The sequence below is a fragment of the Lathamus discolor genome, chromosome 6 (assembly GCF_037157495.1).
Source record: "Lathamus discolor isolate bLatDis1 chromosome 6, bLatDis1.hap1, whole genome shotgun sequence".
Classification (NCBI taxonomy): Eukaryota; Metazoa; Chordata; class Aves; order Psittaciformes; family Psittacidae; genus Lathamus; species Lathamus discolor.
In genome coordinates, this window is record NC_088889.1 from 79,889,979 (window position 1) to 79,912,885 (window position 22,907).

Sequence of the window (22,907 nt, forward strand, 5' to 3'; positions counted from 1 at the left end):
TAATTAATTACTCTGCATTTAATTGCGGGAAGCTGGGTATTTTTTCAGCTCTGCACTTGCTAAATAGTGGCTTAATTCTGCTCACTTTCAGCTCTGTTCTACATGTGTCCAGTGAACGCCAGGGTGTCAGGGTGATGAAGTATCTGCTCCTAGCCTTCTCTCTCTATAAAGCAAGGTCTGCCATACTACATCTCTGACTTAGGAGGCAAGCAGCTAGATTCCAGTTTTAAATAAGGTATCAGAGACAAAAGACAGGATTGTAAAAATTATTCACTGTTGCTTAAAGAGAACAGCCAAGTGTTCTGCTGGCTGTAATGAAAATGGTGTCTTGAGAGTTTCCTTGTCACTGTAAATAGCAGGGGTCACCTGGGCTACAGGCCATCACATCAGTATTTAAGAGAAAATTCCTATAAAAAGCAAGTGAGAAAAAACAGAGACTAAAGATTGCTGAGGAGGTATCAAAAATACCCTATTTTATTTCCAGGTACTTTTTTTTTGGTTTTGTGAAGCTGCTGCTTGACAGGGAGAGAACAGAGGCATTGATGTTAATGTTTTCTGTTTAGCGGCTGCAAGCATTTCTTGGTGTGAGTTTTCAAATAATATAATCAACTGAATTCTGCTATTTGGGTTTTTTCTTTTGTTTTGATACACTGCACTAACATCAGCAAGAGTGGTAGAACCTGCGGCTCTGCTTTAATGCTAGGTATGGAAGCAACAGGGATAAACTACATGTAGTGTAGCTTAATAATAAAATAATAATAATAAATAATAATAATAATAGATGAATGCATAAAATAGTAAAATATTAATCTAATAATAATAATAGCAGCAGAATTGAACCAGCTTGGACTATTCCTGTATTTGCCGGCACTGAATGAGATTTATTGGCACTTAATGAGATTGATAATATAAATTCAGATTTTATTAAAAATAGAACACCTCTGTAAATTGTTAGTGGTATTGATGTATTTTTCTGAGCTAGTAAGTACTCCTTTAACACAACTTAAATCACAAATAATCAAACGCAGAATATAATCATTGCATCACATCAAATCAGCTTTTTCAGGCTCTGCCTAAGGATTCCTTCCTTGCTTAAGGCCCAAAATTGACACATTGCTTAAGTGTTTCCTATGCCACTGGAACAATGTTTGAAAGAACGCAAAACTGGCTTTCAGATCCTAACCCATATCCAATTCCCCATGCACAAGGTAATAGTATGAGACTAGTTTACATATGTACACATGTATGTGCACACACACTTTCCAGAAATAATCATGTCTTTTTTTGTGTTGATGAGATACTTAAAAGGCCCTTGGGGCATAGAGCACTGAACTGGTTACTTTTTATTACCCTCCTACTTTAGCTTATTTGAACTTCCTAACCTATAAATGTGGCAACACTGAGGAAGGAAGAATGCAGGTTTTAACAGGTAGCTCTGCTTAAAACGCACAGTGTGAGGGAACTGAACTGTTGGGGTGAAAGACCTTCCTGAACATCAAAGTTACTTCATGTTTTGCCTCTAACAGCCAGTGCAGGCAAAACCAGCCACTCACAATACCAAGTACTTCTGCTGGGGCTTATCAGCATCAGGTAGTATCAGCATCAGGCAGTCAAACACAAACCTCAGATCTCACATGACAGAACATGTCCAAAGGCTGGAAATGATCTCCAGTGCCGCATCTCAAACATTCCCACAGGGGTCACAACTAACTGAAAGTAATATATGTAAAATTAAAAGATTGCCTTTAGTTGATCTCTATTTCCTAAGCTCTAGGGTCCACACGTCAAGTGCTCCTCAACAGCTGCTAGGACTAGAAACTGTCACAAAAAAGAAACAAAGCAGAGTATCATGACTCAAGGAACTGTAACTGTGCATTAAAGCCCCAGCTTCTTTAGAGTTGCAAACAGAAGTCAACTTTAACGTTTTCACAATAGTTATGAGTGCATCATAAAGCTTTATTAGCAAGACCATGGCCTGCAGGTTGAGAGAAGTGATCCTTCCTCTATATTCACACCTGCATCCAGTTTGGAGCTTCAGACATCACCACAGTAGTGCAATACCAGCAGAGACGATGAGGATGGTCGGAGATGGTAGCACTGAGGATGTAGGAGTGACAGAGAACTGGGTTTGTTCAGCCCTGATTAAGGAAGGCTAATAGAAGATAGGGCTCCCTTCAGCCACCTAGTGGCAGAGTATAGGAAAGAGAGCGGCAGGCTCTTCTCACGGGGGTACAGTGAGAAGACAAGAAACAGGCACACCCTGGAATACAGCAGCTTCTGATTAGGTAGAAGGAAAACAGACTTAACCAGGAACACGGTCAAACACTGGAAGAGAGGCCCAGAAATGCTATAGGATACCCACCCTTGGAGGTAATAAAAATTCAGCAGCTATGGTACTCAGCAAGTGAAGAAGAGAATAAGGAAGTGTGAAACAATCCTTAAAATGAGTATCTATATATCCTGGTAGCATCCTTATTAATTTAGGTGTTATTTCAGTCACGAATCAAAACCAGTCATGCCAAATCAACAGATAAAGCATACAGAGCAAAAGCAGAAATAACAAAAACTCTCTGAACAAACATAAGCAGAAGTAACATCACATCATGCACACCATAATTAATTCATCATGTAATCCAAAGATTTAACAATTGTTACAATATGTTGAGACAGGATCAAAGAATGAAGTATTTGTGAAAGAAGAATGTATTTCCAGAATCAGACTTCAGTGATGACTGAAGACAAAAAAGGTGCTGGTTAAAGAACCTTGCCATGGCCTCACATCACAATAATAGGCTGTCAATGGATGTAACTTAAAGGCATAAATGTACTCACTGAAAACTGTTTAATTTCTGAAGGCTGGGATTCTCTTCCCCCTGCATGTTCCTTTCTCATATTAAAAAACACCTCTGCAATTATAAATGCTCTTATTCAAGCAAACGTTTTTCCCCACTCTGTAGCTGCATATCTTAATATTGCAGTAGATTAGAAATCATAGCTTTCTAAAAAGCAAAAATCTATGTCCTAAGAACTACTTCCTCTTCTAAAATGCTAATTTACTTTAGATAAATTGCATTATTATCATGTGTCAATTTATTCAAAACGAAAAAAAGAAGCCAAGGAAGACAAACTATGTGTGTACTTGGACTGCAACAATACAAAATTGTACCTTTTGAAAAGCTTTTATTTCCTTACCATGAACTTCTGCATTTTTGAATTGCTAATTCTGTTAACGGGTTCATTTTGCTCCAAAATTTGCATCATGAAAATTACCACCCTTACAAGGTCCTCCATGTACAAAACAGTTTGCATATTTTGTTGCAAAGGTTACATTTGTGATATTGGCAAATAGTAGGATGTCTTGAAACAGCAAAAATGTGAGAAACTACATTAAAATTAGTGGTATAAAAGTACTTTTGGGCATTTAAAAAAGAAAAAAAACAAAGATGTGCCTTTATTTTTATTCAATTTGTTTATTAATGCAAAACCATCTAAAATAAGTCTATGATCATTGCTTTGTCTTTCAGACTAGGCACAGAGCAGCCAAGTAGAACTGGAACTTTGGCCACCATAATACAACTCCTGATTTTCAAATTTCTACTGTGCTATTCCCAGTTGTTGGCAGTTTTTATGAGTACAAAAAGTACAGCAAAAGCCTCATCTTAAACTTATGGAAGTTAACGTTTGTTCTCAGCTGTTTACAGAGACTGTTCTCTATGAAAGGTAGTGTCCAATATCCGCAGGACAGAGAATACAGAGGAAACTATTCTGTGAATCACGCGCAGCAGATACCACGCCTTTGTTCTTGACTTGTTCCAGATCTAACAAAAACCTGTCTTGACTCAGGTTTTGAGGCATCTGTCTCAGAGAAATTCTAATGAACTGAATAGCTACCTGCAGATTTTAATGCTAAAGAAAATGTCTAGGAACTAATATGTTTCACGTTTAATGATAAATATAAAATTACATCATGTTACTTCTGTTCCCAAATAAACCAATGGCATAAGCGTACCCAGAGTGAGGATTCAGATACACGGATGTCAGACACTAACATACAAATTTAGTCTTTCCCCAGATGGAGTGAAAGTCAGAAATATTCATATAGCCCTGACATTCTCAAAGCTACATGTTGATTAAGATGCCTAACCTCTACTTCTGTGTGGGCTAAACAGCCTTGTATCATCACCAGAAATAAGCCCACAACAGTGCCAAAGTAACCACAAGACATGGTGGCTTCATTAAACTATACAGGACTTAAGGAACTGTAAAAATCCTTCTAGGAATAATGGCTGATAATACTAGGGTGTCAAACTAGATGACATTTTAAGGTCACTTCCAACCCAAACTATTCTACGAGTCTATGATACAGCACTTTCTAAAAATATTATTGTAAAACATTTTCTCTAGAAAAGACTGAGAACAATACAAATGGGCATTTACGCATTGGAATATATATTCACACAGCTCAGAAGTCCTTTGAAAGTTTGGTGTTACAGACCAAACAAAAAGGCAAGGCCTAACTCGTAGTGTTTGTGCATTTTGTATTATTTTAAGCCTAAGGTAAAATAATCTCAAGTGCTAATAGGGCTTTACTGCATCAGAGGTTGAGCAAAATATTAACAAAATTTTTTTATTATTATTTTTACTTTTTACAGGCCATCATTCCCATACAAAAGGCCTTTCAAGTATGCTGGGTGACAAGGCTCTGTACTGTAGCATGGCCAAGGGGAATCCCTTTGAGCAGCACAGCAGAACAGAGTAGCTAGCACAATCTGCAAAGCAGCTGCAACAGGCACAGCAAACTTAACATCAGTAGTCCATGTACCATAGTTTTAAAAGCCCTGAAATGAATCAGGCACCAGTAGCTCCCAGGACAACATCACATGTCCAAATACACTACAAATATTCTACAAAATATACTTTATGAAGCAAATTCTAACTTCTTTAAACTCCTTAGCAATCCCAGTATCAGAGTAACAACTGAAGAGGAAATCTCAGTCTGCATAACTAGCGGTGTACACATTTCAGTGTGAAACACAATTTTCAAAGCACTTTAAGTTCTGAAAGCGTTGTCCAAGGTAATACATAAGCATGAAAAAATACATGGTGCTGGAAGAATACAGTGTTCCAAGTTGTAATTGTCGCTTCACAGATCTATTTATAATCCAGAAAACCTTTAGAAAAGATTACCTGTAGTTCTTGCTGTGAAAATGGAACTTTATGAAAACAAGAAAAGTAAGACCAACCTGAGCAGCTTACTGTATATACAATTACCAATTCCGAAGTCTAAATTGATCTGCCTGTCCTCTGCTGACCACTGAAGGATGCATGACTCTAATACTGTGGACCCATTCATACACATAGGACTCTAATCTCAGAAGCTGCTAAAGGATGTTTTCATCAAGGTTTTCATTTCAGTATCACATTCTAAATGCTTGCTATTCTATTCTACAGTATTCCACTTACCCTCTTTTTAAATTAATCCTTAACCTTTTGATTTCAGTGATATGATTTATGTACTTCAGATCAAAACCACCACAAAACAGGAATTCCCCAAACTCTTTACATACCGTAGTTCTAAATTTTCATTGCTTTTTAGTATTCTGCTATAAGACTGGTTTAGCCATCATTAGTATGTGCTCTGTATATCCAAAATGCTTTCCTGATATTAGCAATGCAGTCTTGTTACAAAGTAATCTGAATGAGTCAATACAAACCAGCAGCTTGAAACAGCAGTGACTCAAGGCCTGAGGAGGGCAAAGACTTATCTCCGTATCTTTCTTGATTTATTGGAACACAAATGTGAGATAAACAGGACCCACACTTCATTAAAAGTGGCAAGGTACTTTTCTAGGATCATAGGGTACATACAAAACACAAGCTCCCAGGGCTTTTGAAACAGAAGGTCTTTTGAGAGAAAAGAGGGTCTCAGCTGAAGGTTAACTACATGTGCAATGTGCGCCACTAATGTTGGTGGCCCTTGAGCTCAATGCTAAACCTTCAAAGTTCTGTATAAATATAGAACAGTTAAGTGTCCTAAAAAGCTCTTTAAAAATATAGCCATGACCCACACACAGTCCTTCTGTATTAGGAAAGAGCACTGTCACATTCAGGAAAGTTCTTGCACTAGCAATGTTTGTTTGGGGGAAAAAAAATTACATTAAAATTCCTCCTTGTTACATTTATGTGATTTCTTAAGATTAAGTCAGAATGACTGGCTGTACTAACGGATCCTAACAAGAGGTTACCAAACATAAAGGAATAAATGCTCTGTAAAATCATCAGGTGCAAGTTCTTACACATCAAGAGACAAAAATCTTCACCCTCCATTCCAATTAAGCCTACCTTGAACTGGTATTCCCAAACAAAAGGCAAGAAAAATATTACTGAAAGAAAAATCAATCTTCTAGCACTTCTCTTGTGTAAGTGGCTTGGACAAGACGAAGAGGACTACGGAGTAAGTGAAAAAAGGGACAAAGTAAAAGTAGATGAATGAAACATGCACAAGCCTCCCTCCCTGTGCTTATTAGTTCTGCAGCCATTTTTCAAAATGCTGTTGACACCATAGTAGTCTCCAGAGAGAACATGTTAACTAAAGAGACAGCAGCTTCATTTATCAACAGTGGTACAACAAATTTGCCTGAAGAAATTATGCCAACCTGCTAATACAGCTCATCAGAAATTGGTAAAAAAACCAAGTCATGCTACAAAAAGCCAAGGTTAAACTGCAAGATTTTACTATAATTACAAGGGATTTCAGATTTGTTCATTCTAGAGATTATGTTCTACAAGGAACACGTAGCCAAACATGGGGCTGAACAGACCAAAAAAATCCTCAAACAGCATGGAATAGTAAACATTTTTCTTGGAGAAAACCTGAGCTCCCCTGTCCAATCCTGAAAAAATAAAGGAAGCTTAAAAGGTTTTGCCCACAAAGATTTCATGATGCTCTGTTGATGGAGATGCTCTGTTACAGCTGAAGTGGGAAAAGATGTTAAAATACTGTGTTTCTGTACAGAGAACTTGAATTTCAGGTAACGTGGTACAGTTCCTCAGATAATTCAGTGTCATGGTTTAACCCCAGCTGGCAGCTAAGTACCACACAGCTGCTCACATGGCATTATTTATTAAAAAAAAAAATAAGTCCTCAGAATTCTGTATTAGAAAACAAATCACAGAAAACAAATTGGATGAAAGGGCAACACGCAAGAACAGGGCCTCTGTAATTACACTTCATTTATACTATCCACTTTCAGTTATGTTATTCACAATGGGAGGAAGGTAAAACAAATTTGTGTGGTTTGACAGTGCATATAAAATCTAGGCCTATGCAAACACAGTTACACATTTTCTTGCTTTTGTTTCAGTTACACTGAGTTTGGGTTGTACGCAAAGATAAGTTTTCTGAAGCTGTGTCACCCAGACCAAGCAGCCTTTGATAACCCTGTGTCTATGGCAGAACCTTCTGTGTCTACATCTCATATTTGAAAAGGAAACAAAGGAGTTTAAATACATGCACAAGCGTCTTACAACCTATAATGCACAGATAATAGGAGAAATTGCAGAAAATACCAATACTGTATTCTGATTAGCAAGCAGAACATCACTCCATTGCTTGGAGGTCTAGATTTCCTGCTAGAAGAGCAAATACATATGCATTAACATGTTGCATGGGTAAATCTAGAACCCTGAGACCAGCATATTAAAAGCAGCAGCATAAGGGCTCTCCCTCAGATTCTGCTGTTAGTTTGGGCTCAAGGGCCTTTTACTATGAAAAATCAAATGTGGCTTACAACTTACTTTTAAAGGGGGAGACAGGGGGCAGGGGGGAGATACAAGCATGGAAAGCTGTGTTATACTGTTTAATGCACTACGCTGTAACTTATTCATCTGTTTCATTTTGTTGAAAAAGAACTTCCTAATACAGTCCTTCAAGGAAAAGAGAAATGTTCAGAAAGGCAGAACCCTGAATAGGAAAAAAAAAAGGAAGTCACTAGCACACCTCAGCAAAACCCATGAACCTTAAGCAAGTTGGACGTATCTTAGGCCCTTGCTAAGTCTTTAAAGCAATAAAATGTTGGTATAACAGCCTTTTAATTGATACAAAAATACTATTCATGTATAGGAACATTAGTGAAAAGAAATGCAGTTTGCCTGTGTATTGATGCTTGAGTGAACAGAGTACTGAGGTAAACTCATCTGCGACTAGAGAGTCATTTAATGGTTGTGTCATGAGGAATCCTGTTGCTTTTTATAACCCTCTGTCATGACCTGAAGGGTTACCTATTCAGAGATGTATAGAGATCACAACCACGGGTTTGCAGGATTCCAAAACACACAGAAACATGGAGGCTCTGTCCTCTAAATTTCTCTATTGTAATTACCAGAAACACCACAAAAATCACCAACCAGTTCACCAACAGTTCCTTGAATGGCTTCAATCAAAACTTTGAAAAGGCCCATTAAGTTTTAATGCAATATTTTCATAAAAACAAACCAAAACAAAACAAAAACACCCAAACAAAACAAAAAACAAAAAGAAAAAAAGAAAAAACCCACTGGATGCATTAGCACAAAGTACAGTTGCATAACTGCAGTAAATTCCTTTTGTTTGTTACATTTTTCCTATGGCATACAAAAGCTTTCTTATTTGTGTAGAGCATTAAAAGGCTACTGGCTACATCTTTGCATAGAGGATATACAAAAATGCCTGACTTCTACTTAAGTTTTTAATCACAGAATATTGGAGATATGTATGTGACAGTGGTTCTTGTCCTAGCTCTTTCAACTGAGTAAATGTGCTCTGAACTGAGAAAAAGAGGTATGTCTGTTCAGGGCCAAAGGAATTCACAAAGACATATTTAGGACTCAGGAGAAAAGATCAAGAGACTCCTAAAATTAGTATTAATAGCAAGCACACAGTGTAATCTCAGAATGTTTTTAAAGCATTAGGGACATAACACCTGAAGGCTACAAACACGTCTTACATGACTACTTCATATGAATTAGCATCTGCTGTTGGTGTTACTCACTGAAATCACACACACACAGACAGGTGAACAAAAATGTGGTTTCTGCTCTTCGTAATATATTTAAATATGTACTCCCAATGATTATGAGAGCCTTAAGGCAGACACAGAGTGAATTATCGCCCTCTCCAGTAAGATACTATCAATACTGCTGGACTGAGCTTTTGCCATTGACCTTGGACTGTAACAAATGAAGTCTTACAGCTCTGCAGAGAGCATACCAAGCAGTTCCCTTGAAAAGAACTTAAGACAGACACCATTGGAAATTTCCCATGCCTACGGATATGGTGTGATTTAAGTGCTATGTTACCACACTACGAATGGTTGTGTCACCTGTCCCTGGGTGAAGATTCACAGAGCAATCTCCCAAACATAAAATATATTGCCAAGCTGCAATCCCCCCAGTCCTGTTGCAGTTCTGCAGCTGTTTAACAGTCAGTAGTGAAAATGGTTTCTAGGTGGATCAGGATGCTCTTTGTGAGCTGCTCAACAGGACAAAAGGAAAAACCAGATGCATTTAAGAGCTGTTAAGAGAAACAATCTCACCGTATTGTCACCTGGTGAGTTCTTTTCTGTCCATAATTTTATTTCATATGCATAAAAGTTCAGCAGAATAAAAACAAAAGATACAGATGGCAAACAGGTCACCTGACTTCCTGTCTGAAAATCCAGTGGCCCAAACAGTGTGTTTTTGCATTAAGTTTGATTTGAAACAACAGAACCTGTTCAGCCAGAAAACTGGAAATATTTATTTTAAAAAAATGAAAATGTTTGCTTTTTTTGTAGTAGCATTTAAGAATGTCTTGTCAAGGCAGTGACTCTTCCCCCCAGTTAGGGTAAATATTAAAATTTTATTCTTAAATAAAAAGACTATTTTTAAGTTAAAAATACTGATTTTACTTTCTGTATTTAAAAATATAGGAAAACAGTATAACTCAATGTCATGGTTTAAACAAAGTCACCCATAAATCACACAGTTGCTCTCTCACTCCCTGCCTTCTTGCCTTCCCCCTACTCCTAGAGGGACGAAGAGGAGAATCAAAAAGAATGCAACTCACATGGGTTGAGATAAGAACAGCCCAGTAACTAAGGTATAACACAAATCACTACCGCTACCACCAATGATAATAATGATGAAGGAAATAACAAGAGGAAAGAATACAACACCTCAGCACCAGCCAACCGATAAGTCGCCCAACCCTGCAGTGCACTAACCTTTCCGGGTAACTCCCAGTTACATCCCGGGCATGACGTGCTGTGGTATGGAATGGCTAGTTTGGATCAGGTGTCCTGTCTCTGCTTCCTCCCAGCTTCCCCTCCCTCCCTGGCAGAGCATGAGGCTCAGAAAGTCCTTGGCCAGACCAAACATTTGAGCAGCAACTAAAACCATCGGCGTTATCAACACTGTTCCCAGGCCGAAAATGAAAAACACAGCGTTGCACCAGCCACCAAGAAGGAGAAAAACGACTGCTACTGCTGAACCCGGGACACTTGATTAAAAGAGGAAAAACTTGTTTTGCGACCTTGAAAAGACAATTTGACTTAAGTTAAATTTAATTAACTTTTACACCTGCACTTACTCAATGAGCCAAGAGGGAAGATTAGACACAGTATAAGATGCTAACAGAAGCTAAACTCAATATTTATTATTCATCCCATCATTCTGTAGGAAATAATTCATTTAATGAGCAAACAGGAATTACAAATTTTAGAACAGATTTTAAACATCATGGATATTTATGTCAATGGAGGTAACAGATGATCTGGATTTGTGAGGCAATAGGCTTTCATTTCCCCACCACCACTTATTTCTGTTCTCCACTGTTTTTTATCTTAAATCTTTCATTCTCACAGGTTCAGAACTAAAACTTTGCAGGCTGGATTCAATGACAGCTTCTCCTATCAGAACACATTACTTCTCTAAGTGGGTAGTTCTGCTTCTGGTTTTCCATCCTGTTTCTCTGGTGTACAACGTCTTCTTTGATAATCCTTTGTTAACCATATTTGTTTCACTAGTTGTTTTTTAAACTACTTATTTTGGGTTTAGATCTATTGCCTAATAGTAGGCAAAGAATTTTCCAGCAATATTAGATCTATGATTCCATTTAGCAAAAACTGTTTCAAAACTGGTATTCTAAGCTTTCCTGGAGATGTAAAAGAACATTCATTGCTGCTGTTTGAGTGTTTATGGATCAGATTTCAGTCTCTTTTAAGCTCTAGATCCTTGCATTTGTTCCAGTGACTCACATTTTGTTGCTACACTCATGAAGCGTTTTATTAATGGAGACTGAATAACAAACACCCACACTCTGGCACAACCGATTTCAGGCCTCACAGTTTTACTTTTCTCTTTACTTGGACTTTTGCACATTCATTTATCATATTTCAGATGCTTTACGCCTTGATCACACCATTATCAAAATGTTTAATCATACCCACAGTTGATTCTGACAATATTTAGCATTAGTAACAGCTGTAACTCACTATACACATTTAACTGGCAAACTTATTCATGTGAGATCTTTCAGGGGCTTTTAAATAATCAAAAATCATGTGGCATAAAACACATACTTAGCTTCATGTTATAATTTGGAATTATTCTACCATGACTTTTTGTATACAAATGTAGACAAATAAGAATCAGCAAGTTTCTTCCAATGCTACATATAAATTTAAAATAAAACAGCAGCAACTTAGAAAACGTCTATATTCCCCAGAGCAGGCAGAAGCCCCATTCAACTGCATGATCAAAAGACAGAATTAAGCCAAGATGATGTTCAGGTTCAAAACGTACTCAGAGAAAATATTAGGAAAAATGCTTATTACAGGTCATTAAAGGCAAAACCAGAGACCTCCTTAACAAGCCATTATATCCAATCATAAATTGAAGACATTTAGGAACATATTAAAGATTATCATACATCTGCTTGTTCTTATAGGTTCACAATACCTGTTACTGGCCATACTAGAATAAAACATCAGGCATGACAGTCTCACCAAGTATGTCATCCTCTTAACAAGACTTTCTGTCTCACTTAGGCAGGAAATTACTGGTAGTTTTCTTAGGATGTAAATTGGAAAACACTGATGAGCAGCATGCAGAATTCACAATTCCTTCAATTACTCTCATAAACCCTTCCTTTCTTAAGAATGTCAATACTACTAACAAGATTGCTTTAAGGAGCTTATTTCTTTCTGCCTTCTTTTTAATACTATTCTGCATTAAGTGCATGTTTAGCTATTTCCTCAGAAGCTAATCCTGTCTCCTGCTATACACCCTGCCTTCATAGCTCCCGTGGAACTACATGAACAGTCAAAGGAAGAGAAGATCAACAGTTTTAAAAGAAATCAAAAAGCATCTTCCCTTACAAATAATAAAATTAACAGTCTATTTTCAGCCATTTGGTTTTTAACCTAAACACATTCAGACTGCCAGAATCTCCAAACTAAATTGGTTTTAAATTTAATTTTAAATGTAATTGCAAATTAAATTGGTTTAAATTTTGCACATAATTTGTGCTTGTCAAACTCATTTACATGCAAAACCATATTATATAGAATCATAGAATAGTTAGGGTTGGAAAGGACCTCAAGATCATCTAGTTCCAACCCCCCTGCCACAGGCAGGGACACCTCACACTAAACCATCCCACCCAAGGCTTCATCCAACCTGGCCTTGAACACTGCCAGGGATGGAGCACTCACAACCCCCCTGGGCAACCGATTCCAGTGTCTCACCACCCTAACAGGAAAGGATTTCCTCCTTATATCCAATCTAAACTTCCCCTGTTTAAGTTTTAACCCGTTACCCCTTGTCCTGTCACTACAGTCCCTGATGAAGTTATTCAAACAGGTACACCACAAATCCTTACTCTGGGTCTGACAGATTACTGCTAAAATGGCTGTTATGAAATGCTTTGATCTTTCTCAAATGGACTATTCACATGCTTCAGGTTAAGAATATCTTTAAGTACTCCGTGATATGAGTGCATTTATGAAATCCTTCTTCAATTCTCTCACTTTTTGTAAAAGGTCACTCATTTTGAAAAATGTAGTGTAAGAACATTCTGTTTCCTGTTGGGCAAATAAGATGGCAATTATGAACAGTTTCACAGAGAGGTGTTTGACATGTTCTGGACTTTGTTGACTTGAACTCTTAGATGTCAAAATCATATCCTATAAAAATTTGCTGACATTTGACATTGGTAAAGATGTAGACATTGTCCTCATGCACCCATGCTAATACAGCCTAGAGGACAGCGTTTGCTCTGTGCTATCAGGTAACCCACTATGAAGATTTCTGGAAAAAAATGAAACCCCATGATTTCTCCCGGATGCAGTAAGACAGCATCCTCCAAGCAGGATTTGGTTTTCTTTGGGGAAAACAGATGTCTACTACCAACAAAAGAAATGTATTGTTCAACACAGTGTACAACTTAAATAGTAGGTACCTATTCAATCTCTGTCAAAATGGTGCTTTCCCAGCAAAAGAAAAATATCTGTCCTAACAATAAGCCACATTTTCTATACCTAATATTTATAAGGAGAAACTGGATTAAAAAAATAATAATATTTTTCTTCCAATAAGGAAGAGAAAATATGCAAATACAAGCTTAAATTAATCTATTTTATTAAAGAAAAAATATTGGAATATTCTACATTCAGAATTGCTTCTCTTCTACCATTATTATTATATGTATTCCCTTCCAGGAAAGAGTAAAACTGCTGAAATACTACTCCATCAAATTCACCAAGAAACACATTTTATGCTTACCAGACAGACTAGATGATTTGAGAGGAAGGAGTGGCCTTTTCAAAGCAGAACCGGAGTCAAGTATAGGAAGCAAAAAAATGGAGTACCAGTGTCCCAGATTCAATATAGCAGATGAATTCAGTGCAAAACATTTTTCCAGAAAAACTCATCCTGAGTAATATGATGAGGGTTGAATTTCAGCTCTGAAGTACAATCTTTGAATCCTCAAAAAGATGAGAAAACATTTCTGTAGATTGCGAACTACAATTTCCTACAAATTGTCACTAGATGGCATCTTGTCATCATACTTTACATCTCAGAGTACATCACCACTGTCATTCCGCTGTGACAGAAAACGTTGAACACAAAGTGTCCTGATGAGGTTTCAGCTTACTGTAATGCATAAAATCCTGGTTTTACCACTGTGCAATGCATACTGTCCTACTGGAAGTCTCCTCAAAAATGTCAGAAAAATCAATATCCACACATTGGCTCTTATACCCATACCAATGCATACATAAAAGTGATAGCAAAACTATTAAGGGGAGTGGAAAGAAGCCATTGCGGGGTAGGCCATTTGTGGTTGGTTTGTTGGTAATTTTTTTTAATGATTTATTTATACTGCTTACCCATCAGAATTCTCAAAAGTTTTTATTGCTGCCTTTCAGAAGCATGCTTGCTGGTAGGCTTTGAATTTCTTTAATTCTGAGATTTGGTACTTTACAAACATTGTTAAAATAAACAGAATGCAAATGAAAACCAAAGAAAATATTAACCCTACTATAAATACTTTTAATAAAGATTCATTAATTTATTTGCTGCCAAGAAAACAATAAAACCATCAAAAAGAGCAGTATGTTATTGTCATAACACTGCTAAATGGAATTTGGTTGATGGGCAGCTGTACAAAAGTGAAAATCTTGGTTGTGCAAATCAATCATTTTATTCTTTTGTTTTCCAGTAGCACATTTTTGCAGCTCCTATCTGAAAACCACAGAAAAGGAAAAGATTCAAAGGAAAAGCTAAGCAAAATTATCACGTTCCCTTTAGTTTCATTCTAGTTATATAAAGCAGAGATGTACAAAACTGCTGTATGAAATGTATATTTATACCCTATTTATTACAGTCTCTTGCATTCCATCTATGGGAGCACACTCCAACCCACAATTTAGTACTGCTAACAGTGAAAAACATCAACTTCCATACAGCTTCTGTACAACTTTCATGCAGACACAGCTTTTTCCTGCTGTTTCTTAATCTGTTTGCTTATTCTTAGACTGCAAGAAGTATGCTCACAAGCTCCTTCCTACAAGTCTGTTAGAATTGCCAAAAATTGAATAGTACTAACAAAAGCAAAGGCATTTGGTTTTCTCCTTCGCATATTCTGCTGTTCCTTTTAAAAGGAGAACCCCGTTTCAGTTCATTTAACCCACAGGGTACATTCCATAATATTCCAAGTAGAGCACCTTCAAACATCAGTTTGGCTTATCCTTCACGAGCAACATAAAGACCTAATATAGACACTCACATTTTACCTGCATTTCAGCAGCTCTCTAGATTCACCTGCTGGTTGGCATTTGCACCTGGAAATTCCCAACAACTGGAAATTGGTTATTCTTATTTTATTTAGAGACTGACTTTTACTTCCTTGGTTAAAGAACAGAATAATTTCTGATAGTGAAAGGAAGGAAGGCTGCTAAGAGAACAAGGCATCGCTGCTCTACTGCCAACCAAGCAAGACAATACCAAACTTTATTTTAAACAAAGAAATCAAAATGTAGGCCTCTGCCAACTTATCCTAGTGATCTGCTTTCCTAAGAATAATAAACAGCTCCAAATTTGTAGACATCCACACTATTACTACTCTAGGCAAGGCAGAACTATGATAGCAAGCATTCAGCAACCTATGCACCTAATTCAATGGGCAAGTTGTAACCTGATGGAAGAGGAAAAGGGTATCAACATATTACAGGAGTTGAATGTAAAAATAACTGGTTTATCCTCATTCCATTTATCATTAAATAACATCTACAATTTGAGGGTTTTCTCTATACAGCCTACACTAGTAACACTGCCTTATCGTCTAAATAATGCCAGAGTATTTAGAAAGAGACTATTTCCAGTTAATGGAGACTGACTCTAGCCACCAGGAAAGCTCATCTGATGTGATTAAATAAACCTCACAGTCACACGCAATAATAATGAGCAACAACACTGTAAACATATAAAGACATAACAAATAAAAGTTAAAGTTCTACAACTGCTTCTAACTTCCTGTCTGCTGTGAATTAACAAAGCAACAGACTTCACGCGCCTCAATCCTCCAAAGTAGTCAGATGTGATGTAAAACCTGACAAAATCTTCCCCTGTTAGGCATCACAGGTAAAATTTTTATCTCGTTCTGAATTTTAATTCACATGCATTGAAACCCACAAGCTCTCAGATTCAAATGAGACAGCTGTAAGGAATTCTCCTGTATTTCGCAGCAGTTCTATGGCTTAGGTTGAGAACTAAAAAAACAAAAACCAAAAACCACCTATAAAGATTTTCCACCAGATTTTTATTCTCACAAGTGAGAACCGTTCTACAGTATCACTTGCGACACCTGCACAACATGCTTTCCCTTCTCCCATACGCAGAAGACTCTCCCCTGCTGCCCAACATGTTATCCAAATGCTATGTGATGATGCATAGGGAAGAGCTGGGTTTTTTGTTTCAGTTCTATTCTTTTCCTTGGTACTGACAGATTTATTCACTTGTGGTTTGGGGGGGGGGGGGGGGTGTGTTTGTTTGTTTTTGAGAATGCTTGTCCTAAGATACATTGCATTCAATAGAAATCTAAAATTTAAAGAAAGATACTTTTTTTCGCAAGCCATTATCTCCATCTAATAGATCTCTCTCCTGAAGCAGCAAGATAAGTTACCTTCAGGTAGTTAGCATATGTCTATTCTAGATCAAAGACAAATCTTGCAGCAGTTTTATTTCTCAGAAAAAAAATCATTCTTGTCCCTGCTGAATTACCCTGAAGACTTCCATTTTACTCCCAGTACCTTTTCTCAATATCTCTTGATTAAAACCAGTACACACTCTTTGTTATCAAATATCAGTGTATATAGGGAAGAGTTTGAGAAATGGAGGCTAGGAAAAATGTCAAACCTTAAATAAGCACAAATGCAATTTTAAGGTAGCCTACAAGAAGAGTATGAAACTGCAGATAGAGTACAACACTTAGAGGACACCATAAGAAAAATGGACCAAACTAGCAGAATCTCAACCCAAATCCAGGCCTCGAGATTCTGGCAGTTAGCAATTGTGAAGCTTCCTGAAGCTTCCCAGTAGTAATTTCTTCAGTCAGTTTTTCTTGTCTCCACAGGTATAACTGATTGCCTGATGAGGGTTAAGAACAAAAGAAAGGTTTTAAAACGCACAATCACTCAGCCTAATGAAAACATCCTGAATTATTTAACAAACAATCTATTAAGCAGCTATACCTATCAAGAAACACTAAGTTTGACAGATCTGGTGCACCACTAAGTTACCACTGTAGTTTTATATCACTGTAACTCCAGCATTTCAATAAAGTCTCAATCATGTAACAGAAGTCAATTCGAGTTTCAGCTGCATTAGACTTTCACACCGGATCTGTCACTGAGAAGCAGGAATAGCAGCCAGCAATTATTAAAAAAAATACCTGGAAATAAGCCTCTTTCAGGCTCTGAAACTGGGGCATTATTCAATAATCCATTCTCAGATCCATTTGAATTCTCATCTGTCAACTCTCCTTTTATTACCAGATTGTTCTATAAGCAATGATCGGGCAACACATTTGAAAAATCCATGTATTCCTCTCATCCATCACAACAAACAATTTTCCAAGCAGCAACAGAGACAGTGTAATTTCAAGAGAAATATCTCAACTCTTAACTCATTACTTTTATGCTATGGTTGTGTGGCATCAGAAATAGCATGAAAAACACAAAACTCTTTTCTGTTTCCATCACAACCCTCTTCAGTAGATTGAAATACACTGGCAAACTTGCCTTTAAAACCCTTCCTCTTGACCCTCAAATAAGCAAGAAAAGCAATAATTAAATGCCTGAGTTACTGAGGCTCAAACAGGACAACTGAAAACCTGTTTTTAAGGTAGTACTTTGAAGTTCAAGGACACTTTCTTACAGGCAACAGCAACCAGAGGTCATAAGGTAAATAAGTAAGTAAATAGATCAGAACTTCCAGGTTAAGTTTGGCCAACAAATTCTGTGAAGCCCCCATCCCACCCCCCTCTTTTTATGGGAAGAGAAAGCTTTTCAGTATGACAGATGTTTGTAAGAACATGTTCTGCGCTTGTAACAGACAATCTGTTTTAGAAAATACATTGAGCCAAAAAGCCATATTCTTCAAAACATTCATTTTTAACTGATACAAGCCTGATTTCAATGCAAATATATGAAGCACAAAACCAAGTTTCTAAAAATAAACCTTTACCTCTGACATTATTTTACAAGTTAACTTTTGACAAACCAACAGAAAGATGCTTCTCAGTAGCCAGCTGTTCTAAACAGGAAGGAGGTATCGGTGTCAGTGCAGAAAGAATCATTGAAAATGGGGTATTCTTAGTACATACTAAGAATTACAAAAAGTACATATTAAGCATTAGAAAAAATAGTACATATGAAGTATTCTTCAAAAACTTAGTATGTGGAGTAAAAAAAAAAGGATTCTGTCAAATCAATATACCAGTCAGATAATCTTTTGTATATATTTTGATCTTTCAAGATATTTTCATATTTACAGTAATGGGACTAAGCAGTTTCAACAAGCAGTGACTTCCAACTTAAACACAGTGTTCATGTGGAATAAGTCCAACAACGTCCTTCTTTCAAGGAACTTTTAATGTTTAAGGTTCGTGTTTAAAATAGCATTAATCATGCCTGAAAACAGGAAAAAAACGTTTGCCAAGCACTTGACATATTGCTTATTTCTGTATTCCAACATAAATCCACATTCTCAACCTCAAGTCTGAGATAACGCAATTTAGATAATCAGAGAAAAAAAACCACAAACCCCAAATGCGCACAGAGTGACTCAATGCCAATTACTGGCATTATCCAACAAGAGGCACTTGAAAAGGTCCCATGTAGGATATTAGGGTTTAAGAGACAAAAAAAAGATTCAAGGGACTTGACTGCAATGAATTATTAATTCTTTGTGATATCAGAGTTGAATATCATCAGCACCTTTGTAAATCAGGCCTGTAACATCTCAGTATAAACTTATTTCATGGTACACTTCTTTCCTGCCAAGTGATAATGTTACATAGAAAATTAAGAAGGATAGGTGCAGTACAGAGACAGGCTAGATTATTTCTATCCTTTAAACCAGTGTAAGATAGTTCATTGGTTCCTCTTCCTGCTCAGTTTTCAAGCAAATGCTGGCATCACTCTTGTGAACATTTTAACACCAAACTTGTCCTAACACACAGGCTTTTTTTGTTTACCCTCAGCTGGGAATATCATTACACCATGAAACTTCAGCAAGGCTTGCAGCAGTTGCACCCTGCCCTACAGTTCACTTAGGCACTCTCCTTCTCTGCATAGCAGTGAGACAACCTGAAGCCCAGTCTGTGTGTTGATATGATAAAGTGAGTAGCACACACTAGATTCACTGGGCTATTAACGAACTTACACTGCAATGACTGCAATCAGTTTGGTAAGACAGATCTTTGCTGTACTCTATGTTCAAGTATTAAAGAGCATTTAAGCAAATTCAAGCACAGTCACTTCAAAAGCAGTAAGGTGTCACAAGTAAAAACTGATTTCAGTGATTTATGACTGGAACTATTTAAAAGCAAATCTAAGCTCAGCTACATAATCTCTTCAGCAAAATGCTTCTACTTACTGGACCTTGAGGATTGTTCTTGGCACTGGAAACCAGAGTCATAACATCAGCTTTACAGTCCTGAGGAAAAAAAAAAAAAAAAAAAGGGAGAGGGGTGGAATAAAACCAAACAGATTAAATAGAATAGTTTGCACTTTATATAAAAGGAATAAACAGGGAGCACAAGTATAATTAGGATCAAACGAGCTATTAGTAAGCCATTTGATTACAGAGACTTCCATTGCCATTCATCTTTTGCACTGTACCCCCTTTACTAAGTTAAACACCTTTTGGGGCTTACTGTAATGATCCCCAAGAAGACCAGTGCACTTTTCTGTTTTCTTTCAGACGAGTGTGTGCGGAAAGGACAAGATGATAACAGAGCTACCACCTTTCTGAAATTCAGTCAAGAAGTCCAGTGCCTAGTTCCTGAACTAGGCCTGCACAGACTTGCCATGGAAGTTTGGAGGACAATTTCTCAGCCACCTAAAATTCTCTTGGCATCTTACAAAAAATGACACTATTCCATTAGAAGAGCCCTGGTTTATCAGCCCACTTGGCTACAGCCATATAATGTTGCAAACCACTACAGCACGGGCCATGTAAAATTCCTAATTTTCTCCCCCTTGTGAAGCGTCTCCTACACCCCCAACTGGCATTCCACAAATGCGGACACAGAACAGCTTGTAACTCAGGCACATCTTCTGAAGGCTTGCAGTTACAGCTGAGGAGACCACAGTTCAGGGACAGGGGGAAAGACTATTACTGTTGTACAGATAGTGTGAGAATAAGATAAGCTGACTACACTGCTGTTAATACAATACAAAAATAAAGGCTCAGAGAGGTTTTTAATAGGTGATGGAAGTGCCACAGTATCTACAGACATGATGAATACAAGTGCAAGACTCAAGTCAATAATTAGAGCTATTTTTTTAAAAGGCTATGTTAGAAAGTAGTTGGCATGTTCAACTTGTGTGTCTTCCCTAATGAATGCAGCCTTTACATTCACATTTCTATGTTGAAAAGGTCTCCCAGGGCCAGGCTCCTGTTGTCTTGCCTTTCCTGTCAATAAGACCAGATTTGCATGTTGAAGTGAAACTGCAGTTCCTCCTAATGTCTGTGACTTAAAGTCTGATAAGCTGAAATTGAGGCATGTCTGACAAAGACAGTGGTATAACTGCTATGAACTTTTTATTATTATTATTATTTTCAAGTATGCCTCCAAATACTAAGCTTACAGATCCTTTATTTATAGATGTGCAATGGTCCAGTAGACAGAACATATTTCAGGGAGTTGCTAATAATACGCTGGTACTTCACTGCATGACCTTTCTGCATTTCACTCTTCTGCATCCCAGTTTATCCATTAATACATGGAGGTCTATACCACTTTCCCACCTAAAAAGAGCCTTAATGTTTGTATAGTGTCTCAAGAGACAGCTGTTACAGAAATACAGCAGCTTGAAACAGACTGTATTTGCCACTGAGGGCTAAAAAGAATTTATGGGCTACAAAAGTTAACAGCTCTCGTAGTAAAAATATTCCCTTTCTAACTTATCCTCCATGTATTCCAACTCAAGTCACAAAAGAATCTTACTGAAGTAGTGTCCACTTAGTGTACTAGCTCCTGAAAGGCATAAGTAGGAATATCAGTTGCTCTCTGTTAAACTTAGCTATTACGTATATCAACTTCTTCATAGGAAATGCCAAAAAACAGACTTTACAAGACATCTATACATGCCAAGCTACCATCAAAATCTGCACGCAGACAAATTCCTACAGTTCAATTACATCTGTTTCCCACAAAGGAAAGCGGTCGCTTCTGGCCGCTGTAAGAAGGTACAAGCTTTCTGAGATTGACATCAAACAAAACCACCAACCAAATTATCTGTTCTGTTTTCTAGCATCTGCATAATTTAATAGCACTTCCACATTCGTACTCCCTACTGCACCGTTGATAAACTGTGCATTTCCTACCTTTTCAGGTTTTCCTCACATTTCCTCATTTCACTCCCCTGCTTGCTTCTTTTCCTGCATCTTAGCTCCTGTATCTTACTGCTGCCACTCATGGTTGTGCCACTCTATACCCGTTTTACTACTGCTTTATTATGCACCTTATTCAAACAGGGTATGTACACAGAGACACAGTAGAATGCCTGTTCAGCTATTTATATTCAATGCCCATTATCTTCCACTCTGCTTTCTAATTCACATGCTCTTTCTTGTTACAGAGCTATCATTCAGTAGGTTGCACAGCTGACCTTAGATCGTAGTTTCACAGTGCTTTTAAAGGGCACTGTACAGATTCAAACCCCACAAGCTAACCATTTCGCAGAGGTGTTGCTCTTGGTAAACTCACTAGGAGAGGCAGGCTAGCAGTCACACAAAGAGATGGCAGATTTTACCCTGCATAACTCTTTTCCAGAAGTCAATGCCTCAAATTCCAAATACACAGGCCATTTTAAACAGGTATTTTGCAAACACACTCTATTTCCACCCCCTCCCTGCCCCAGCTTGTTTCCACGTACTGCACAGCTCTGAACCATTAAGAGATTAATAAACAGATTTGGACCACTGCTGCATGGGGGACACCTACTTGGAAAGCTTGTGATGTGCTCCATGTTAACAATACGCTTGCCACCTGTCATAATCCAGGGCATATTGAGCCAGAAAGCTAAAGCAAAATCAGCAAAACTTCTCAGGCAAAGACGATTTTCAGAGGGACAGGAACTCCATCAGTAGCCCAAATGAATCTAAGCCTGTGAGCAAGAGCCTGAATGTCTGCCTCAGCAGTGCGAGCAGCTGAGCCTGGACAGGCATCTGTCAAACACCAATCTCCTTTTCTTGTGTCACAACGATGAAAATAGTCATCCACCCACGTCAGCTGCGATAATACCATTCAGGTGCAGCTTTCTGATAGACAAATTCTCTACTCCCAGCCCAAGGATGATCGTAATGATTTTCACATAAGATATTTTCCTATAAACTATTTTTGTATTTAAAACAAACAAAATCTTTTGTGGTGTTGCATTCACACTCATTTTCAGGTTATACATCATAATAATTTCATATGTTTAGCTTATGCAAAGTGCAACTGACAAAACAATTAACTATACACTTGTCTTGGAACCTACAGAAAATGAACCTGTCACTGCAGCACTTGTGGCAGCACAATAAACTTGCTCCCTCCTACAGAACTATACTTCATGCTCCTATCAGAACATGATAGGAATAGGTATAGTATAGAACTA

The 22,907-nt window shown here is 37.6% G+C and overlaps 1 long non-coding RNA gene across 4 annotated transcripts in view; it reads right to left on the bottom strand.

Moving 5' to 3' along the window:
- Positions 1-22,907, bottom strand: part of LOC136016573 (uncharacterized) — a 134,713-nt gene that overhangs the window by 53,958 nt on the left and 57,848 nt on the right. For 2 of the 4 annotated variants that reach the window (XR_010613655.1, XR_010613654.1), the window contains exon 2: positions 19,678-19,737. This is a non-coding gene — a long non-coding RNA (uncharacterized LOC136016573). Of the gene's footprint in view, positions 1-13,800; positions 14,004-16,318; positions 17,167-19,677; positions 19,738-22,907 lie in introns of those variants that run through there. The other 2 variants (XR_010613656.1, XR_010613653.1) reach the window with 2 other exon arrangements.